The sequence below is a fragment of the Homalodisca vitripennis genome, chromosome X (assembly GCF_021130785.1).
Source record: "Homalodisca vitripennis isolate AUS2020 chromosome X, UT_GWSS_2.1, whole genome shotgun sequence".
Classification (NCBI taxonomy): domain Eukaryota; kingdom Metazoa; phylum Arthropoda; class Insecta; order Hemiptera; family Cicadellidae; genus Homalodisca; species Homalodisca vitripennis.
This window is the reverse complement of record NC_060215.1, coordinates 129755027-129762396: the sequence shown is the minus strand read 5'-3', so window position 1 is coordinate 129762396 and position 7370 is coordinate 129755027.

Here is a 7370-nt window from a genome sequence, read left to right as displayed (position 1 = left end):
AAGTCGAGATACTAAAATGCGTCCTTCTCTGATATATCGCGATATAGTATATCGTGGTACTACGCGGTATTACTTTGCTGGAATGGGATTACTTGGCAGCTCTACTACTATAGACATTATCGGTGGACAGTATTACTTGGTGTAGAGACGCATTATTTGCACGAGATAGCATTACTAGACAGAAATTACTTGGCAGATCTAATACTCGATCGTCGTGATACTACAATACGTGGTGCACTGTCATGTCATTTTCATTAAGCCAGAATCTGGTTAATACTTTCTCAAATAATAGAGTGGGAAGTCAATGTTATAAATTAGTAACGAAATTTTATTTCAGAGGACTGTTACGTTGTAGTACCCTTGTTAGCTCACTGAAACTGTTATTATCTTATTATTGCTGTGAAACCTAACTTAATAAACAAAATTGTGAATATATCATGTGGTAAGATATTACGACAAACATTTAATCTGTAAACCCTTCATTTTGCATGAAACTTGATTTATACATAGAAATGAATGGCCTTTATGATGGTTCATGTCTAACCATGGAATTTGGCTGAGCGTTAACGAAGCCTATCACTCAAGAGGCTGACACAATTTCTCTTTTGTCTGCCGCAGGATTTAAAAATGTATCTTCTTTATGATTGTCTGAAATGAGCTGCAAATTAAAAATATTCCAAAGCAACCCTTGCGAAGCCTGTTACACGACAAGTGGTTATAATTTATTTTTGCCTTGTTGTTAAACATAAATTGTTGTAAAAGTTCTCAAATGCTCATAATTATTTTTATATAGACTAATGATAAGACAGTAATATGTTAGATATGAACAAAAATACCTAAATAATAATTTTACATCAATAAGTGCATGCACATATTTTACAGCCATTTTTTCAAAACTATGCAGTTTTTTAATGTAATAAAGTGATGTAAAAGGAACCAACATTACAATCTTCCTCCAATATTTCGTTTCACTGTTGACGAATTATTATATCAATCTCATGTAACTTGTCTGTAAAGACGCACACCTTTTCCTACTTTACTTCAAAGGTCATTAGAGCAGCAGCAGCGGTTTCCTTGTACAGGTATCGATTTTGTGTTTATACGAGTTCAATCGTTAGCTTGCCTTGTTCTTGTCAAATTAAATCAATATGTCGACATTTCACACGTTTACATACGATATCAAAACATACACAGTTAGGATGTACAATACTGATATTTTATAAACATTTGTTTCCTACAAACTGTTCTTATTTTATGATAAGACACACAGTTCCTTAGTTTAGCATTGCATTTTTTCTAAGATTCTTATAAAACAACAGATTAGTTTTTGAACTGCTTTCCCAACGTTGTACAGTGTTTTCTTCTGTTTATTGATTTATTATGATCAACTCCATCAGTTGTACCAGTTGTACATATTAAAGTACCGGATAGGTTATCTATGGAAATGAACCCCGTAAGAAGGGTACAGAAGCGATTGATGAATTCAGAGCTGTCAATTCCAATTCAGTACTGTACGAGGAAGTTGGATATTTTAATTTTGCGTTAAGAACGGTCAGTATTCACAAAGCGGTGCGGAGGTACTTCAAAGATTTAGGAGCAGCAACAGAAACATAGACGACATTTAAGCATCTTGAATGGTATTCGTGGTAATAGAATCATTTAACCTACATTGGATGAAAGTTGTAGTCGGCTCTGTCCGTTTGTATGTACGATGTTATGTGACTACGAACAAACTAAAGAAATATCAGAATGATGGTGTAATTGTGTATATGTTTCCGTCTGGGGTATGAGGAGGTAAGTATGCATGGTGCCACAAGTATCAGAGTGGATGTGTACGAAGGTGGGGGGAGGGGGGCTCAACCTGTTCGTGGTGTATCGCAGCCCATGAACAAGAGTCGTACTGCAGTCTGCAGGAACAGACCAGGAACTGAACATATTGATTACTTCGTGGCATCAATTGGTGCATTTTGCAGGAACATACAATTTTTTACTCAGACTCGTCTTAATACGGAATTTCAGTGTTGCATTAATAAAGAGGTGTACGTAATTCACCTAGGTAGCTGTGTTGAATGTATATCTCAATGTACAAAAACACGGATAACCTTGAATTGATTCTAATTAAATGTGGCATGATAAATCATTATTTTACCGTAACCAAACATCGAAAAGTGTAACACACTAATTATACAGGACAACAACGTCCATATATCTTATAACAATTTATTACGTAAATATACCTTAGCACAGAGTTGGAATGCTGTGTTTGGCTTAGATGTGTAAACTTAAGGTGTCGTATTTTATTGAAACTGCAGGCTATAACGTACAATCGAACAGTACTCAATATTTTGAGGTTAGTGTGGCGTGGCGGAACGAAGAGCGGCAAAGCGAACACAAGGAGCAACTTTAGAAAAGTACTAGGATTTAATTTATTTTGAAAACGTGATAATAGATAAATTCCTGAGGAATATCTAAGTTCAAAATTATTTTACTTGACACTATGTTGACTAGGTTGACTAGGAGTACGAACAAAGTAGTTTTCCCAAAGAAGGAGGAAATTCCTATAAAAAAATATCTCATGTTAATAGCAGTAGGTTCTTTTCGAGCATATGTTATTTTTAAAACACAATGCTGAGTTGAATATTGTTATGATTAACAGTAAATGTGTTTTTGAACTAAACACCACCCTTTACAAAAAAATAAATAGTGAAATATACGAGATAGAATTCTTATATGATTAATAACTCTGTGAAAAATATCTAACTCACCGAAAAAGTTAGTGTTTTTGTCTACTGTGACTGGTATGCGAGGTTACATCAGACTTTGGTTTGTACTGTTTAACGCACTATCGGCGGAAGGAATGAATATTTTTAAATGTAATGAATTGTAACGAGATACTAAATTTTTAAATACACATAAAACATTAAATTCTAAATTTAAAAAGAAAATTATAAATTACTAATTTTAATAGTATTTGGCTAATAATAAAATTCAATCTAAACACTCGAGCTTTTTTCCAAGAATCTTCATGATGTAATCATTCGTTTTTGACCAGAGGTATTACATTAAAATAATGTAATTTTTTTCTTATTACATTGTTACGCTATTTTTTTTTTATCATTAAGAACGTATTTTAAATATAACGCAGTAAACTAAGGATATTAGATCTCAGTCGACTACATGTTCTGTCTGAGAAAGTTTGAAAAGCTCTACCATATTGGCTCGTACAATAAAACGTAAATAGACTTGTTTGATGCTGCTCTCGTCCTTCACATGCAAGAGGTCAATGTTTACCGCATATTTAATGGTTTCAGTATGCAAAGTTAAGAGAGTTATTGGTAGCTTCTGCCACCCTGGAAGTGAAGCTTGCAACGAAAACCACGACACCCATATCGCAGCATAGCGTTGGTTCACCACAACGAATGGCAGAGGCAAACAGACACTGAGGCGCCACGCTCATAAGCGCTCCAAAAACAAACCAGTTTGCGTCACGCTACGCTAGACGAAGCTTGCAGAGCACGCGCCCCTCTACTTAATGTCCCATAAACCTCCAACACAATGTCTAATCGGTTTATCAAGCATACCGGTGTAATCGTCAGTACAATTCGGCTTTGACGGTTTACGATATTTCTGTAATGTACAGAGTCCGTAGCTTTATAGCAGAACAGTCTAAAGTCCAACATACAATCACCTTGTCTACTTGTGTCTGCATTACACTGCACAAAGGATCTGTGTATTAATGCATTTATTCGTCTATTTTTCTATACCATATGCATTTAGTAAATAAAAACAATCAATTCTGTTTATATTCAAATCAGATTAAAAATAGTTTATTTCATACACTATTTTGTGCGTGGGAAGGGTCGTTATTGACTAACTGCATTGTAATTTTACGTGAATTTATAAGGCTACTGCTATATTTCAAAAGTACTAGGAATGAATGGTTTTATGACGAATTAGTGTAGAACATGTTAGGGTAACGCTAACCCGTACTACCAGCTGTAGATCAAGGTGCCAAGAAGGTCAGAAAATCGTTTGATAATATATGAGGTAACTTCTTATTTATTAATTAATACTTTTCTATTACGTTTGCTTATTAGGATAATAAAACTAAGTTGTTATTTATAAGTACTAAAATAAAAACTATTTTCGAAATTATTAATATTGTTTATTTCTGTGTCAAGATTTTGATTTTGTAATTCATTATTCTTCCATTTTTTACATGAGATAGGGTTTAAATGTCCTGGCTACATAGGTTTAGATAAATAGATAAACAATTTCTCTTTCCCCAAACCCCACACATACTCAGACCTTCATAGCAGTATTCATAAAAGTAAAGAATATGAAGCCAGAACATTCAAATTTCGTGATTCCAATCAATGAAGCCTGCAAGAGAAACACTCCCTGTTACCGCTGTGTTTCAAATCGCGTGGTGACCGAATTGAACATTCTGAAGTGCAGCAAGGAGAATGAAACCAAACATTCTCTTTTTTGTAACACTGGCTAATATCTGAAAATCCTGTTTCCTTCAGAGACCTAGCAGTTTTCTACTACAAAAGGCGATCAGGAAGACGCAAATGTATGAAATTAAATAAACTTGGCTTTATTAGACGTCTCGCTTCCTCATAACCTGAGTACAATCTATCGTATTAATAAACATATATAAATTAATTGAAAAGAGTATGATAACTTAAAAAAAATAAGTGATGTATGTATGTCACTTATTTTTCATATATATATATATATATATATATATATACATATATATACTGTTTCTTACAGAAATTAACTTTATGGAGGACGAACAAGTTTGAGCTTTATTTTGAGATTCATATGGAGGAGAACTTAATAATAAAAAGGTTTACATTAAGAACTTCGACTTTCATTAGAAAATAATATAATATTCCAGTAGATGAAGCATGTGTCTTTTCGACGACTCATATACCAATTATGTCGTTATCCAGCAGTTCAAACAAAGGTGGTTGGCTTCCCACATCGAAGGGAAAGAGATCAGTCATAATCCATGCAAGTTATGTGAATTTGCCCTATATGCCACAAACAACAAGTTGCAAGACACACAGTGACAACCATGTGATATTCTTGTGACTGTGATATTCATTATAATGTGTAATGGATAACAGAGAACTTACTGCCAAGTACGGAACCCACAAGTGTGGTGGTAATAGACAATACTGCATGCCACAATGTACAAATCGATGAGGCACCAACATCCAAATGGAAGGAACGTGTAATGAAAGACTGGTTTGCAATATTCTTTACAGTGATGAGAATATGAGCTAGAGATGTATGAATTGCTATTTTTCCATAAAGCAACCTTTTGTCACCATTTTCTTGATGAACCTGCCCATGCCATCCCTAGATTACCTTATTATTCGGATCTAAATCCCATAGAATTCACATTCACCTAGCCTATCATGAAGATTGTGTATCGAGCAAAATACAGCATTATATTTTCCCGAGTACAGGCCATAACCGAAGAATAGGTACTAAAATGGACCCAGCGAATAGAGCGAAGGCATGTTGATGTGTAGAAAATAGAGGACGGTTACTTTCGAAGGATGTGGAAATCAAAAATGTTTCATGACGTGTCTGCGGAGTGGTTTTGAGGACTTTGGAAGGGATGAGCGACTAGAAGGACAACAACAATCCGAACAAACCTAATTCACAATAATATATTTTGATGCTCTTATTTAACGTCAAGACATTTTAGGGATTTTAATTTCATGCAATATAGTCAAATTGCTACAACATATACAAAATCTATATTCATACGTTCTAAATTAAAAGTAGCAAGATATTTAATATAAGATGTTATTTCATTAACGCCATATATTTTAAACAAACAATGTTACTGAGATTTCATTGTGTTTGTTGTGTTTAATATGTTTCTTATACAACCGACATTCAAATAAACAACGAGATAGCAAAAGAGATAATAAGATCAAAGTTTTGAGAAGAAGACAATAACAGAACAACAATATGGGTAAACACTATAACTGCCGTAACTTTTTACCGTTTGCAACTACACCTTGCACGACTATGTACAATGTATCACATTTTAAGCCATACCGATGCATTCGAAAAGTTTAAATATAGCTGATGTTAATTTATAACACACTATCCTTATCTTTCACAAATAGGCAACAGAATTAAACAATCTAAAATGGGTTTGTATATTCGCATAACATTTTAAGCAAGGCTATGACACCGCATGGAGCAAAAATGCATTGTTTATAAGGAAATGAGTAATATTGATCCGCCAATCACAACTGAGATTTCAAGCAAAGTCGTTCTACATATTGGCGATAAGGTTATCAATGAATCTTCAATGTGATATTTCAAAATGACAATCACATTCTTGACTCAACCTTCTAGAGTTCAAGCGCACAGTATAACTGTGTACAACTGTTATTATTCCGTCAACGGTTCAGACTTTCTTGCCGCAATTTCACTTACACTAGTCGCTGAACTTGGTTCCCTCAGCACTTTCTTCTTCGCGGAATTTAGTGAAAAGCAAAATTTTAAAGAGAATATTGTGAACCACAAGCATCACTTACAGTAGTTTTGAACCGTTCGATCGTGTCGGATGGTCAAGATTCGACTGCTGCGCCTCGACTGCTGCGGCCAAGAAGGCTGAGGTTGCTCCTGACACTCCCGCTGCCGCCGCCACCGCCGCCACTCCGAACAGACTCATTACCGCTGACTCCGGAGCCCCCGATGCCAACTATATCCTATGACGACGCCGTGAAGGAAGATCGAAGAAATGGCCCTGTTATCCATTCTGCAGCTTCAAATTTACAAGAACAATGAATTGAGTCTGTTAATACTGTTTTTTAGGGACCCCTCTTTAAATCAGCAGAACAAAATTGGCAAAAATTCACCATCAAAAACTTACAACCAAATTGAATTGAAACTGCTTCACCAAAATGCCCAATTTGCAACCAACAAATTGGAAGAAATTCAACTCATGTGCGAGGATCTCAAAACAGACCTTGTTGTTGTCACTGAAAACGGTTTCAACATTGATAACATCGCACTGTGCAAAATTCCAAATTACAAATTAACTTCTCCTGCTGTAGACCCTACTCCAAAGGAGGAGCGGTTGCTGTTTTTATAAAACAAAATTTCACGTTTGACCCCTTTCCGATCCTTGGATCAAAATCAAAATTCAAAATCAACGGAAAAAGATTTTGAAGCAGTCGAGATAAAAATTCAAACGGATAAATCAAAATTAGTAGTGATAGGAATATATAAGAATCCCAGAGGAAACGAAGATTTTTTTCCAAAATTCGAACAATTATTGACAGACCTGACTGATCAACGTCAGAAATATGTCGTGATGGGGGATTTGA